At 48.4% G+C, this 16426-nt stretch overlaps 1 long non-coding RNA gene across 1 annotated transcript in view; it reads right to left on the bottom strand.

Annotated features, from left to right (window-relative positions):
• The window catches only part of LOC142829776 (uncharacterized), a 54611-nt gene extending 50035 nt beyond the window's left edge, over positions 1–4576 (bottom strand). The window contains exons 1-2 of the long non-coding RNA XR_012904531.1: positions 4431–4576; positions 118–199 (exon numbers count right to left, since the gene is read on the bottom strand). This is a non-coding gene — a long non-coding RNA (uncharacterized LOC142829776). The remainder of the gene's footprint in view (positions 1–117; positions 200–4430) is intronic.
• Between the last annotated feature and the right edge of the window lie 11850 nt (positions 4577–16426).

Below are 16426 nucleotides of genomic sequence, written 5' to 3' on the forward strand. Positions count from 1 at the left end.
ATTTAATATTTTGCCTCCCTAGCAATATGGTACAAGAGGGTTTTCTTTTAACCTTCTGCAATTTCTTTTATATAGTCTGATTAAAATCCAATTAATTGCAAACATAATTAAACTTACAGTACTTTGCAGAAGAAGGCCAATGGAAGTAAAGTTGTCAATCAAAGATCCAACAGCGAGTAGTAATTGGTAGCCAACATAACTTTCAGCCAATAAAAATATGAAGGAAAAAAAGTGTACATTAAGGGCTTATAGCAACATGAAAGTTTATTAGGAAATATCTCACTTCTTTGATTGTTGTTCCACTTATCATCAGATCAATACCATTTTGTTTATATAGCACCTTTCATGAAAAGCCGTCCCAAGGCACTTCACAATAATAAATATACATACAATAAAAAGGCAATTAAAAATACAATAAAAGCCAAATTAAACATTAATGTACAATCCAATCTTATTGCAAAATCAGTGCTGCCAAAGAACAATTTGATGGCAACCCAACTTTCTTCACATTTTGTTTTTATTGGTATTTTGAAATTTACAAAACCAATAAAATCACAGTCCCAATAAATACCAAATGGAGTGTATGCATGATACATTGGCATTTCCTGCTGTTTTCCTTGCAGGGGGTGAAGAGGCAATAAGCCAATAAATAGAAGGCCAGATCTTCAGCAAGTGTAAATCAATATTGCCTTTGACTTCAATGAGAGTATACGGATTATACTGGCACCTTACAAATTTAAGTAATAGTCCTGATTCTTTTCATGAGGTGGATTTTTTTTTTAATGCCAGCTTATTTTCTTTGCTGTTGCTGGAGTTACGCCAGTGTATGATTCGTATAACCAATTAGAGAAAAAGGCCTATATGTATGTAGATCATTTTATTTGTCAATGCTGCAAACAAATCTGAAAGGCTTTGTCTACACTGCAGGGTTTTTGTGGAAGAAGCTTTTTGCGGAAGAGATCTTCTGCAAAAACTTCTTGCACAAAAGCGTGTCCACACCTCAAAAGTGCATCGCAAAAGTGATGTGCTTTCGCGCAAGGGAGCGTCGACATGTACGGACACTCTTGTGCACGAAAGCGCTAATTGCCAATAACAGAATGGCCATCAGAGCACCTGTGTTTTTTCTCATAGGCTCTTTTTGCGCAAGAAACCCCTGTGGAGTGTCCACAGGAATAACTCTACTGGCAAAAGACCTCTGTCCTGTCGATTTACTGTATTTTTTTGGTGCAAAAATGCACTTGAGGTGTGGATGCTCCGCTGGTTTTGAGCAAAAATCTTGTAGTGTAGACATAGCCAAAGAGAAGAGGGCTGACACACGTTAAAAACTGAACTCCTTAAAGAGAAACTTGAATTCAGTTGAACATCAACATGTCTCATCATCCCAAGACTACTGCCTTGTGTAACAGCTACAGTAGGCTGCGGCCACGAAAGCTCATGATACCATCTACATTTTTTTCTTAGTCTCTAAGGACTACTTGCTGTTTTTAAAGTTTTTTCAGCTACAGTATGGTAACTGAGGTGGGCTATGGAAACTCCTGCTGACTTGGCTTAATGGGGATATCTAAGGCTATGTCTACACAACAGCGTTATTCTGAAACACACTCCACGTCTACACAGCAAGCAGTTATTTTGACATAATGTCAAAATAAGATCGAGCTGACAGACTTCTAACTCCAGCTTCTGTAACCCTCATTGTACAAGGAGTAAGGGAAATCGGAGGAAGAGTGCTCTTACGGCTGTGTGGACAGCGCCAAAAGCCGAAATAAGCTATTTCAATTTAAGCAACGCAATTGATGTGTAGACGTACCCTGAAAGAGCTGCTGCCTAGGAAACCATGAGAGGCCTCCTCACTAGATTTCTGGCAACGATAACACACAGGATCTATCCATAGTAGCAATCACAGTGACTCTTCAGGGTGGTTTTTTCTTTATTTCATGATTCCTCTATATGTGGTATGACCTTTCTAATGAAACTGGTTTAATCACCGTGAGGGGCCGGTGATCTGAGACTCCTCTTTCCCTCATTTCCTTCTCAGGAGAAACAAATGAAGCTTACGAGAGTTCTGCTCATAGACTTTAAGGTCAGAAGGAACCATTATGATCATCTAGTCTGACCCGCTGCACAGTGCAGGCCACAGAATCTCACCCACCCCTCTTAAAATAATCCTCTCACCTATATCTCAGATATTGAAGCCTTCAAATACTTTGAAGGCCCCAAGATGCACAGAATCCTCCAGCTGTGATCTGTGCCCCATGCCACAGAGGAAGGCGAAAAACCTCCAGGGTCTCTCCCCTACTTCTTCAGTAATCAAACTGAATATTTCCTAGAAAACTCTACTGCTTTTGCTGTGTTTGAGAAAGTCATTTTTTCAGGATTTAGTAGTGTGAGCACGGGACTGATACCCAGGAGAGACCAGCAAATTAGTATTAGAGGAGTCATCTAATCTCCCACTTCTCTAGTATAGTCACTTGCCCTTTCTGCCTCCAATTTTCTCTGTCTTCAATAGCCCTCGGGTCTGAAGTCCTCAGGAGGAGGGAGCTCACTCTTAACACCTTTGGTACAATAGGAGGAGACAGGCTGCTTGGGAACACAGCAGAGACAGAGGTGCATTGGGGAGGGAGAAGGTCTCTCTTTGTATCTATTGGTGACAGGGAGAAATACCACAACAGGTTGGGTGGACCTCATTTGCATTTCAGCTGTGTGACCATTTGGGGCATTTTGGTTAAAAACCTACTGAGGTTTTGAGTTTGGGGCAATAAATGGCTGAAGTCCCTTCCTTTCCCAGCAGCATGGTAACATGGCAGGCCTCACCCCCAAGAGCGCCCCCTGCTGGTCACTCAGGGAATTAGCATAGTGGTGCTGGAGTGACCCCTTCTGGCTGGTGTCTCCCCGCTGTTACTTGTTATTCTCCACCACTCTATGCCAGGGTCCACATCTCCCAGACGGTGGCACCCTCCTACCTGGGCATTGCCCTACCACAGTGCCCCCGTACTCTGGAGTCCTCCCCCTCTGCCCACCCTGCCTCAGTGACCCACTGCCAGTTTTCGTTCAGAAATGCAGTCTGAAATGGCCACTCATTGGCAAGGGGGTGTGGACCTGCTGCTTTTGGCTGCCCTGGTTGCCTCCCTGCAGCCCTAGTACCCTGAGGCCTTGCTTCAGGCCCTGCAGCCTGGGAGCTTGCCTGGCCAGAGCTTCCCCAGCCCAGCTCTAAATCAGGAAACCTCTCACTTCCCTAGCACCTAGGTCTCTCCTCTCCCCAGCAAGCATGTCTCTGCTCTGCTCCACGAGCCTTTATTTATATTCCCCTCAGCTGGGCCCTAATCTGCTGCAGCTGCTTGCTCATGGCTCCAGCCCTCACTCAAGGCTGGGTTTTAACGCCTTAAAGGGCCAGCGCAGGGCAGATGTCCTGTCACAAGCAGTGGAAGAACGGCACCAAATGTGCAAAGGCTGAGGGCCCATCCTGACTGGACCACACAGGGAGGCCCCACTGGACAAGGGAGCCTGGAACCAGAGAGGGGAGAGAAGAGACAAAGCAAGTGACAGGCAACCAAGACAAGTGAGAGGCTGCATGAATGCAGCCCCTCTTTCATCTCAGTTGGCCCCATGGTGGGCAACCTGCCACCTGCGGCCCAGTGGCGTTCCTCCTGTGGCCCTCACACTCTGTTCTTCCCCCTTCCTCTACAACTCACACACTGGGGCATGGGAGCACCACACTTCCTCCTCTTACCCTTCTCTCCCTCCCTCCCAGCACTTTTGGAGCATCATTAATCTGCTGATTTGCCCCCTGTTCCTGCTCCCTTCCTCCCAGCACTGGAGAGAGCATGGGAACATAAAAACAGCCACACTGGATCTGACCAAAGGTCCACCTAGCCCAGTGCCCTGTCTCCCAACAGTGGCCAGTGCCAGATGCCCCAGAGGGAGGGAACAGAACAGGGAATCATCAAGTGATCCCTCCCCTGTCACCCATTTCCAGCCTCTGACAAACAGAGGCCAGAGACGCCATTCCGACCCTTCCGGGCTAATAGCCATTGATGGACCTAACCTCCATGAATCTATCTAGCTCTTTTTAAGGGTTCTAATCTTTTCATGGGAGGGCCTGCGCCTCTTGGTGGGGATTCAGTTTAGGGTCCGGTGTATGGCTGAGCTGAGGCACTGTCATGGGGCAGTTTCTCCTCCCCGGTGGGCGGGGACAAGACCCCGAGTCAATAAGTAAAGTCATTGGCTGGCCCTTTAAGCCAAGACCCACTGGAAGTGGGGCCACAACCCTGGTTGGGGACCCAGGCCCACCCTACTCCATGAGGTCCCAGCCCAGGGCCCTGTGAGTGGCAGGACAGCCCACGACTCCCTCGACAGGGAAATCCCACCAAAACAGGCGAAGGTTCCCAGAGTGGGAGAGACTGGTCCCACCCCTGCCCTGGGGCACTTCCTACCTGGTCTGATGGGGCCTCTTCTCACAAAATTGCAGAGTCCGCCACGTTCACTGGGGTGACTCCTCCTCCGTGGACAGCCCCAGCGATGTTCCAACTGGCCCAGGTACCTCCATTAGCTTCTCCTGGGGTCTCGGGAGCCGGTCAGATGCTCCTTTTCTAGGTCCTGCTCTGGCTGCCAGTCTAGACTGAGCCTCTTCCCAGGCCTTTATAGCTGAGCTGCAGCCCGGGCATGCTCAGTAGGGCTGCGGGGGCAGGGCCTCTTCAGCCAGGTATCCCTGCAAGTTCAGTGCGGGGCTGCTTCACCCTGTCCCAGGCACTTACAAATGAATATAGAGGTAGGGGAGACAGATAGTGCAGGGGCATCAGTAATGCTGAGGAAGTTTGGGCTGGAGCTGCAGAGGGCAGCATGCTGCTTTAGTTTAGCCTCCCTATCTGAAATCAAAGCTGACATCATTTTACTTGGATCAGATGACTTTGAACAAGTCAGCAACCACCAGCAGGATTTGAACCTAGGACATCTGGAGCTTAATAAAGGAGCCTCTACCCTTTGAGCTAAAAGCCAGCTGGCTCTCAGCCTATGCTGTAGAGGTCTCTTGTGCTTATTGCTTGCTGTGGTCAGTGAACCACACTAGAGCTCTGTCTACACTGAAGAGTTTTAGTGCAAGAAAAAGTATGGTAGATTATCAGAAGACAGGGCTTTTTACCCAAGAGTTATTCCTCTTGCGCAAGAAACCCCAATCGGAAAAAGCACAGGTGCTCTGATGGCCATTCTGCGAATGCCCATCAGAGCTTTCTTGCACAAGAGTGTCCATGGCAGTGTGCAAAAGCACAACTCTTGTGCAAAAGCACATGGCAGTGTGGATACGCTCTTGTTCAAGAACTTTTTGCAGCAAGAAGCCTTGTGCAAGAAGCCTGCAGGTTAGACGTAGTAGGTGTGTGGGTTACACTAAGCTGGCAGACTCCTTGTATTCCCCCAACACAGGACAACAAACTCAGGCTACAGCTACATTGCCATGCTTTTCCGGAAGAGGATATATATGGCTACCTCTAGACTGGCATGATTTTCCGCAAATGCTTTTAACGGAAAACTTTTCCATTAAAAGCATTTGCGGAAAAGCGCGTCTAGATTGGCATGGATGCTTTTGCGTAAAAACGCTTTTGCGCAAAAGCATCCATGGCCAATCTAGACGCGCTTTTCCGCAAAAAAGCCCCGATCACCATTTTCGCGATCGGGGCTTTTTTGCGGAAAACAAATCTGAGCTGTCTACACCTGCCCTTTTGAGCAAAAGCTTTGCGCAAAAGGACTTTTGCCCGAATAGGAGCAGCATTGTATTTCCGCAAGAAGAACTGATTTCAGACAGTAGGAAGTCAGTGTTCTTGCGGAAATTCAAGCCAGTGTAGACAGCTGGCAAGTTTTTCCACAAAAGCAGGTGCTTTTGCAGAAAAACTTGCCAGTTTAGACACAGCCATGGTGCACTCATTTGCATATCTTCTTCTGATTCTTTTTGCGGAAGAGGTTTTTGCACAAAAAAGCCCCGTGTAGACAACGCCATTTTGTGCAAAAAACCCTTTTGCTCAAGATCCTGTACACCTCAGTTTTTGAGGAAGAAGAGATCTTGTGCAGAAAGGATTTTTGAGCAAAAGGGTGCCGTCTATATGTGGCTTTTTTGTGCAAAAACCTCTTCTGCAAAAAGAATCAAAAGACGATATGCATATGAGACTGCCATTTGTATATCCTCTTCCAGAAAAGCAGTGTGGGAGCTTGGGAAGAGGAAGAGGAAAGTGAATAGACTGTATTAACCACTCATGAATGCAAGAGGAGGACTGAGGCAGGGACTTCCCATAAGGCATCCTGGGGCATGGAGTCTTACCTAAAATATACTGCTAATTTGCTGATTGCTGACTTGTTTAAGGTCACTCTGTTTGGTGGCCTTCCTCCCTTCAGCAAAATTATTTTTGTATTAAAGCTTTGGACTTGGTGCTTGCGAGAGGGGCTGTGTTGACTACTGGGACACCGCAGGGGGTGTTTCTTTATGTTCTGCGAAGAGGGTTATTGAAGCTGGTGCTACTGAAGCTTTCAGAAGGAACTTGTAGGAAAGTGAACCCAGCCCTTTTTGTTGTTAACACCATGAAATGGCTGATGAAGTGTTCCCTGTAAGCTGTGCACTTGTGTGACTGCTCAGGAGAGGTTCAAATGCTACCCAGATGATTAGCAGAGTGCCCACAACTAGATTTTGTGTTTCTACCCGTGGCGCACATTTACTCATGCCTCAGTGCACATAAAGATATTCCACACACAACTGAAAAAAATCGTCACGTGGATGGAAAAGAGGGAACATTGGTAATGTACCCAGTTAGATTAGGGGTTTGTACTGATGTCCATCTCTGTTGTATCTGTGGCCTGGTCAAAGATCAAAGGTCAAAGTAAGATGTACAACTTAAACTACATAAATTACATAGCTGGAGTCGACGTGTCTTAAATCCCCATCCACACAGCAGGAAATTGACAGGCGCTTTTGAACCACATATTCAGCAGTGTAACTCTATTGATTTATTCCTTTTTTACACTGGTGTGCGCGGAGACTCTGGGCCTACATCTGTAAAGTGTTTGAAAGGTGTGTCTTTCTCTGTGGTCATTTGTTATAGAATATAAATAAAACGCAGAGATGACATTCTGAAGCTGAAAGCACTGTGTAGTTATATAGCTCTTCTCATGCGAGGAACTCACAAAGCTTTGGAAGCACTCGGGTGCCAATTCGGCAGAGAACTTAAAGGCGTGGTTAACTTGAAGCACATGAATGCTTTGCTGAATAAAGGCCTGAATTATTTAATCCTCACAACACCCCTGAGACACAGGTTTTAAAATGAATGACAATTGGGCAGCTTTGAAAACCCCATTCAGAAAGGGGTTTAAAGCACGTGTTTAAAACCCGTTGAAGTCAAATGGGAATCAAATTTGCCACATATGGAGATGCTTTCCCAAACTGTGCTTGTCTTCATGTTTCAATGCTTAACTTGCTTCAGGTCACTTAGGGCATGTCTACACAACGGAGAACATCTCCCCTCCAGAGTTCGATCTTCTGGTATTCGTTTTAGCGGGTCTAGTGTAGACCGCCCCAAATCTGATGCTGAGGGCAGCCCCCATTGGAGTCCTGTACTCCTCCATCTGTGAGGAGTATGGGAAGTTGATGGTAGCATGTACTTCCATCACCCTCCCACAGTGTAGACACACCACCCTCCTACAGTGTAGACACAGTGTGGTGGCTCAGCTTAAGGTAAGCTGAATCCAGCTATGCATTTTGGGTAGCTGGATGGTGTACCTTAAGCTGACCTACCTGGTCTAGTGTAGACCAGGCCATAAAGTCTGAGCCAATGCTAGTTGAAGTCAATAGGAGCTGTCAATTTCCACAGGCTTTGGATCAGAGGTTTGATTAATGCCCAGGGTAAAATGACCTCATCTTGAAACTCCCCTACCCTAACCCTTAGCCACACTGCCTCCCTGTGCTTTTTAAACAAAAGGATGTCACTTTTCACTCATGCAGCTGTGAAGCAAAGGGAATGACTGGGAAGGGTGTAGTAATTACAGCACAATACAGAAATCCTCCAGTGTATTCCCTACAGGAGTATGATCTCAGAGAATTTCTGTGAGGCCCCCTTCAAGTAATTACTGTCACTTCATGCTTATCTCCCAGCGCTCTCACTTGGTTTTCTTTTTTCTTCCCTTCCTTAGAGAAGATATGGACTCTGACAAAAGGAGCCATTTGTCAAGGAGCCGGCGTGCCACCTTTTCTTTTCTCTTTCTTTGCTGAAATTATGTGAGAGATTACAGTCCGGTGTGGAACAATATGTACCTTATCATCTAAATAATAGAGCACATAATAATCAATGCCGAACGGCCATTAACAGACGCAGATACAGCCATGTCATTGAGCATGGTGCTGCTTGACACAGGCAGTTCGGACATCTCTATTTTAAACATATGAAATGACAGTCAACTTTCACACAGATCCCCAGATCCGCCTGCCCACTTACAAAGCCTATGGCAGTGCAGTAGAGGAGGTGAATGGTGCCCTGTGGATAAATCCAGAGAAACATTTACTCTATTCAGAGAACAGGGACTGTAACGTACATTTCCTCAAAAGTCCACAGCAATGTCTGTGCCTCTCATCTTGACCTGGGCTGGAGCAATTGTAACAGCGGCCATCTTGGGTGATCTACTAGCCATTGAACCAGGGACTTCCAGCGCTCAAAGTACAAGCGACTACAGCTTAGCTAAGACTTCCTAACAAACTTGAGTCATGTATATGTTGGCACAGAGGGAGCCCTGTAACACATGCTGACCAGTGAGTTGCCTGGTGAAGGTGAGGTGAGTGGAATCTCCATTGCCTATTTGCTGGGACAGTGGCAAAAGATGCTAGTCCTTATAGTCAGCCCCCCTAAATTCATAAGATTGGCTTAAGAACAAAGGGTTTTCATAAAATAAAACATGTGGGGTTAAATATGGAGATATACACATCTCATAGAGCTGGAAGGGACCTTAAGAGGTCATCGAGTCCAGCCCCCTGCCCTCAAGGCAGGACCATTTGCCTCCTGTTTTGAGGGGCTTTAGGGCTTAATATTTGGACCCTTTTTCTTTGCAACCTTGGAGGCTCGTCATGTAGGATTTATTTATTTTTTTAAGAAAGCTGAGAGTCTCATTGAGTCCTATGACTCCAGCAGCTGACGCTTTCAGAAGACCACTCACTGGATACACATTTACTAAGCCCACCTCTCAGAAAACAAGCCCTCCCCTCTCCCAGGGTACGTCTACACTACAGCGCTAGTTCGAACTAACTTAGTTCGAATTAGTTAATTCGAACTAAGCTAGTTCGAACTAACGCATCTAGAACTAAAAACTAGTTCGAACTAGCGTTTTGCTAGTTCGAACTAGTAAGTCCACATTGAGTGGACTCTGAACAGGGCTTAAGGCTGGCCGGAAGCAGTGCCGGCAGGGCATAAAAGGAGGACTTAGAGCATGGAGATGCTGTCTCAGGCTAGCCGAGGGCTGCGCTTAAAGGGTCCCGACCCCCACCCCGGACACACAGTTCTCAGGGGTGCCCCGCTTGCAAAGAAGTTCTGGCTTGGAGTGCCCTGAGTGCCCACACTGAGCACATCACACCACTCGGCCATCACCCCGGCTGCACTTGCCACAGGCTGCCATCTGGGGAGAGGGGGTAATTGGGGGGCAGCAGGAGAGCTTCCACCCCCAGAAGCCCGCAGAGCCAGCCCAGTCCTCGCCATCGGGGGCTCGTGCCCCATTCCTCCCTCACCTTCTTCCACTTACCCTTCCCTAGCCCCCCTTCTTATTGATGTACAAAATAAAGGACACATGTGTTCAAAAATAGAAACTCTGTTTATTTAACAAAACTCGGGGAAACTGGGAAAAGGAGGTGGGAGAGGGGAAGAGAGAGGCTGGGAGAGGGGAGGGGGAAAACTGGGAGGAGGGAGCTGAAAGGGGGAAGCAAGGGAAAGGAGGGGGTGGGGAAACTGAAGGATCAGGGGTGGGGGTCTCGCCGGGCCGACCGCCTCCCAGTACAGCGAGGGAGGGGGCCTCGGCGTCCCCGGGGCGATGGGGTGGAGGGTGCGGAGGTTGAGGTGGGGGGTGTGGACATTGAGGAAGAGGTTGTGGGGGTTGAGGAGGGAGAGGTGGGAGGGGGAGCAGGAGTGGGAGGAGGGACAGCAGTTGGGGGGACAGCTGGTGCAGGATCAGCACGGGGCACCATGCTCTGCAGCAGGAGCTGCAGGTTGGTGCTCAGCCCTCGGACCTCAGACAGCAGCTCGTGGCGGACCTGCAGGTCTTCCTGCATCCATGACCGCAGTGTGCGGTGCACGGCTTGCAGGGCCCCAAGGTGCTGGTCCCAGTATTCCTGCTCCGTGCTGGCAGTCCGGAGCAGGCCGCGGGTGCGGGAGCATGTCCCAGGCGGGGTGGTGCGCCCTGCACGAGCAGCTGGTGCAGCTGTAGAGAAAGAAGAGAAGGGGTCAGTTCTCCCTGGGGACGCAGAGGATGATGCCCAGCCCCCTCCCCAACTCCGCAACGTGAGGGTGACCATGTCCTGCACCGTCACAGCCGCTGTGCTTGTACAGAGGCCATGGTCAGGATGTCTGGCTCTCCCCGGGACTGGAAGCTGCCCCAAGACCGCACCCATGTCCCTGTGCCATGTATAGTGTGGCCGGGGCGGTGGGGGGAAAGGGGAGATGTCCCCTGCCTCCGTGTAGAGGGGACATGTGAAGGGAAATCATCCTGCTGGGTCCTGCCCCGGGGTCGGGAGCATGTCACGTCTCTTTGCACAAGCATGTGCCTATTGGGCAATGGCCCCTGGGTGTCACGCAGCTGGAGCCACCTGCCCAAGGGTGGCATGGCACGTGCTCGCACGTGTACAGGTGTCTGCGTGATCCGTGGAAGGCATGGCCCACGCGCGCGGTCCCTGGTCTCCCTGCCACCTCCCCCCCCGAACTACTTAATTCAAACTACTTACCCGGTACGGTCTCCCTGGACGACCCTGCCGACTCCGGTGCTGGGACATCCTGCGGTGGCCCCTCCGGTGTGCCCGGGTCAGGGCCCTCCAGTCCCGGCTCGCTGTCCCCCAGGCTGGCACGGACCGCCCTGCCCCCCAAGAGTCGGTTGAGGGCAGAGAAGTAGGGGCAGGTGGCAGCCCCTGCTGTGGCGCCACCCCTAGTGGCCCTGGCGTACGCCTGGCGCAGCTTTTTAATTTTAATGCGCACCTGCTCCTGGGTGCGCCTGTGTCCCCTGGTGGCCATGGCGGCTGCTATGCGCCCATAGACGGCCGCATTCCTCCTCCTAGTGCGGAGATCATGGACGTTGGGGGCCTGCCCCCAAACCTCAATGAGGTCCATGACCTCCGCACTAGTCCAGGAGGCCGCGCGCCGTCTACGGCCCCTGGCTGGCCCCTGGGTGCTGGGGGACTGGGCAGGGGACATGTCACTCCCACTGGCTGCCTGGCTCATGGTGGGGCCACTGCTTCGGGGCAGAGACTCCTGGCAGGGCTGGCTGTCTCAAGTGCCGTCTGGCCAGAGTCTACCCCTTTAAGGGCCCGGGGCTGGGGGAGAGGAGAAGAGTTTTCCTGGTTGTGCCCAGAGAGGCCACCAGGGGGAACCTGGGAAGGGCTAGCCTCCCACTAGTTCGAACTAAAGGGCTACACAGCCCTTAGTTCGAACTAGCTAGTTCGAACTAGGCGTTAGTCCTCGTAAAATGAGGTTTACCTAGTTCGAACTAAGCGCTCCGCTAGTTCGATTCAAATTCGAACTAGCGGAGCGCTAGTGTAGCACCTATTAAAGTTAGTTCGAACTAACGTCCGTTAGTTCGAACTAACTTTCTAGTGTAGACATACCCCCAGAGAGTAAGCTGGCATCTGAGAGTCCTACATCTTCTCATGAGGTCTCTGCTGGATTGTTTTGTTGGCTGCGGGCGCTGAGCTCTCTGTGGAAGGCAGGAGACCACATGCGTAACTGGAACTTGGTCTCCTCCATGTTGGGATGTAGCAAGTTTCAGAGCAAATGCAAAACCTAACATTGAGCTGTCCTGTTATGGAACAGTGCTTGTAGTACAGGTCCCTTTGAATCATAGACTCCTAGGACTGGAAGTGATCTCAGGAGGTCATTGAGTCCAATCCCCTTCCCAGAGCAGGACCAACCCAACTAAATCATCCCAGACATAAAAACCTCTAGGGATGGAGATTATACTGCCTCCCTTTGGTAACCTGGAAAGCCTGCATTTTGTTTGTTGCGCCGTAAATGGGTGCTTAGGCAACTGATGCAAATTTCTAAGGTGCCAAATCCAATGTCCTCCCCCTGCATTTAGAAGCAGGAGCTCTCCAGACTGTAGAACTGATCTGGTTAGTTGAACAAGGAAGTCACTTGAATTGGGTGCATTCGCACTGGAGGCATGCCACTCAAGTGACACTCATGGGTCTGCTTGCAGGCTATGAGAGGCAAGAGAATACACATCCTGAATGCTTAAGTAGGCTATTTCAGTCTTCTCAACCTGTCTCCACAGACCATTCACAGGGATTCAGGTCTTTTTCAACTTTTGTCCATTAAAGAATGGAAATACCTATCTCCTAGAACTGGAAGGGATCTTGAAAGGTCAGGGAGTCCAGCCCACTGCCTTCACAGCAGGACCAAATACTATCCTTGGAAGATTTTGCCTCAGATCCCTAAATTACCTCCTCAAAGATTGAACTCACAACTGCAGAACTTAGCAGGCTAATGCTCAAACCACTGAGCTATCCCTCCCCCATGTTGATCCAGTGGTGAAAGACTCTGTGTCCTGTTGTTAACAAATCCTCAGCAATGTGTCATCTTTCTGGAGGAGAGGTGGTTTATTTTGAATGTGGCTAGTGGCTACCCCAGCGGCTTAATGTACTACTTCATATCATTATTCCCTTTCTCTTTTGGTGGCCAAATGGATTTAACGAGGCCTTTGAGAACTTCTAGAAACATGAGAGTTATCGGTAAAACCTCCCTGGATTTGGTCGGTCGCATGAACTAATGCTGGTGATAATCCAGTGCTGTGAAGAAAGTCCAGGGGCACCTTGAGATTTTTTATTTTTTTTTGAAAGTTCAACATGATTAATTATATGGGACTCAAGATATGTAAAAGTTATCCAAGTTTTCACCATTAATCACACAAATGAACAGAAAATAATTAGTTCATAGTGACTTTCTGGCTTATTATAATCAGCCCCAACTCAAATCGACTTAGGCCAGACAGCCAAATATAGCAAGGAAAAAAACCTTGAGGCACTTTTTTTTCCCTGTGTGTTGTCTGTTACCACACTGAGAGGTTTCTGTTCAAATGATGTGCCTTATTAAGGCAGACGAAACCCATTTAAACAATGTATCAGAAATGCAGACAAGCATCAGAAAAACATAATTGGGGGATGGGTTATTTTTTGTTCTTACACTGTATTAATGGCAAAGCATGCTCCAGCTATAATGTGTGTGCATTTGATTTACACAAGAATGGGGAACCGTTTTTGGGTCAGGGGCTGCTGCCCCACAGAAAAATCAGTCGGGGGCCGCACACATGTGAGCAGCACAACAACAACAAAAAAGAAAAACAAAACAAACCCTCACTGATGTGATCCCTGAATGAGAAGGAGAAAGACACTCCCCATATTCCCCTGACACACCATAGTCTAAAGGGCTACATCTAGACTGGCAAGTTTTTCCGCAAAAGCAAGAGCTTTTGCGGAAAAATTTGCCAGCTGTCCACACTGGCCGCTTGAATTTCCGCAAGAACACTGACGATCTCATGTAAGATTGTCAGCGTTCTTGCGGAAATGCTATGCTGCTCCCATTTGGGCAAGAGGTCCAGTGTAGACAACGCGGTATTGTTTTGCGCAAAAAAGCCCTGATCGCGAAAATAGCAGTTGGGGTTTCTTGTGCAAAACTGCGTCTAGACTGGCACGGACGCTTTTCCACAAAAAGTGCTTTTGCAGAAAAGCGTCCGTGCCAATCTAGATGCTCTTTTCCGCAAATGCTTTTAACGGAAAATCATGCCAGTCTAGACATAGCCATGGAGTCCAGGCTAGTAGATTTTCTGTGTCCCAGCCCAGTGGTGCGGTAACAGGGAGGGCTCCCCAAACCCTTAAGTTTTGGGGGCCGGATCTGGGGAAAGGAGAGGTCACATCCGTCTCCCAGACCTGAGGTTTCCCATTCCTTCTTTAAAGCATTGACATTAGATTTTTCTAGCATTACAATTTCCTTTTCCTTTTTATTTATTTTTTTTTTGAGTAGTGAAGCCACCCCACTTGTAATCAACTTGAAGAACAGCAATTAATTCTTTTTATTTTACTGGCTTAAACAATGTGCTTATTAGAATAAATGTTTGTCATTACCCCCTTTTATTTTATGATGATTAATTTTTAATTTGATTGCCAATACTTTGTTTTTTACTGTATATTTAAAGAGGCTTAAATATTACATGTGCTGGAACAATAATAAAATGGAAGAGGTTGCCAATTCTTTCCTTCTATTTAGCTCCAGTATAAAATTAGTCTAAAATAAGAACACCCTAATTTTCAAAGTACTAAGTGGCCTGATTATGAAATCAATGGACGCGTGAGTTGCTCGGTGTCTGTGAATATCAGGCTGTTTTCACTTAGGGTACGTCTACACAGAAGGGCAAAAGTCGAATTAAGCTACATAACTCGAGCTAGGTCAATTGTGTAGCTGAAGCTGAAATAGCTTAATTCCGCTTTTGATGCTGTCTACACAGCAAGAAGTCGAAAGAAGAACTCTCTTCCTTCAACTTCCCTTACTCCTCATAAAATGAGGGTTACAGGAGTCAGAATAAGAAGTCCTCCAACTCAACATTTTTTCACAATAAAGGCTGGCAGTATAGATGCATATTATGTTATGTCGGAATAACATCAGTCATTCCAAGTATCAGAGGGGTAGCCGTGTTAGTCTGAATCTGCAAAAGCGACGAGGAGTCCTGTGGTACCTTACAGACTAATAGGTTTATTGGTGCATAAGTACCCCCCGTACAAAGATGAAGTGGGTCTTTGCCCATGAAAGCTTATGCTCCAATACACCTGTTAGTCTATAAGGTGCCACATGACTCCTCGTTGCTTTTGCAGTCATTCCAAAGTAACATTGCTATGTAGACTTACCCTTACAAGCCTAAATGTGAATGTAGGGGTCTGATTTCAGGTGCTCGTGTTTGAAGCTTTGGCCCACCTTTGTGAAAGTCCTCTTAAACGTTTGCATTTAGCTATTGTGTGCTGTTCTACAGCTGCTGCGTTCCATCCTCAAGCAGCTGCATTTGAAAGGTGGCAAAATGATTTCCCATATGGATGTGCTACAGCATGCTCTCTTCCTTCTCTGTCCGATCCCCTCCCCTGTCTCTTTTTTCTGATTCCCTTTCCCCAAATATCTACCATTTTCTTGACTTATCTCTGCTTGTTTATCTGATTCTTTTTGGACCTGGATCGTTTCTTCCTCCGCATCCCTGATTATTCTCTGGTAGCAAGTTGCGTGCTGGAGATGACTGCATGTGCAGGTCTGGAAGAAACCCACGTAGGCTATAAAACCACTCTCAATAGTCTCACTTGATACTCTGTTGTGAAGTGCAGAATCATGACTGTTAGAAATGCACAAACTCAAGAGAAGATGGGGGGTAAGTGGCAGAATTCTGCCTCTCCACATCCCTGAGGAATGAGACCCCACTTGCATCTACCCTTCCTCGTGCGGTATTTCTGAGTTGCCATGCTATACCAGTTTCACCCCATTGAATATTCTTCTCTGCCATGTTTTTGCACGATCAAAGATGGAACACGTCCTGTGCGACGGGATGCAGGGGTTACAATACTGTCTCACCCAGTTGTACAGGGGTGGAGGGAAAAGGCTCCTGGCTCCTTCCCTTCCCTTCCTCCATTCTCGTGAGTGCCAGCATGGGCAGTGGATGAAGGTAGGGCTGGCAGAGGCAACCCCCAACCCCACCCCCTGTCCCTGTCCCTTCTGCCGAGGCCTCGCAGCCCACAGGAGCCAAGCTGCCTCCTCCTCCCCCACCCCTGCACCACAGCTGGGCTGGAGCACAGGAAGGGTGGGCAGTGCATGGCCCCAGCCTCACCAATCTTAGAGCATGGGGACGGAGGAGAGCATGTGGCCCCAGCCTCCCCAGAAATGGGGGAGGGCAGGCACTTGGGGGCAGCAACACTCCACCCCCTACAGTGGGCATTCTGGGGGGTGGAGTGTGGGAGCGTTAGGCTGGTGGTTTGGGAAGGCAATGCCTCCCCCCGCCTCGAACACTAGCTGCCCATGAATGCCAGTCAGGATCACCTTATATTTATTTGTAATGAGAACTCTCAGCTGGAACAAAAGCTGAGTGTTTGCCAGGTAATATCAGAAATAGCCATGATCAGATCTGTGATCCAGTTAATAGTCTGTATGCTACATCTCCCCATTCTGAAAGGCAACAGAGTCCAGTGGAT

The sequence above is a fragment of the Pelodiscus sinensis genome, chromosome 6, assembly GCF_049634645.1.
Source record: "Pelodiscus sinensis isolate JC-2024 chromosome 6, ASM4963464v1, whole genome shotgun sequence".
Taxonomy (NCBI): Eukaryota; Metazoa; Chordata; order Testudines; family Trionychidae; genus Pelodiscus; species Pelodiscus sinensis.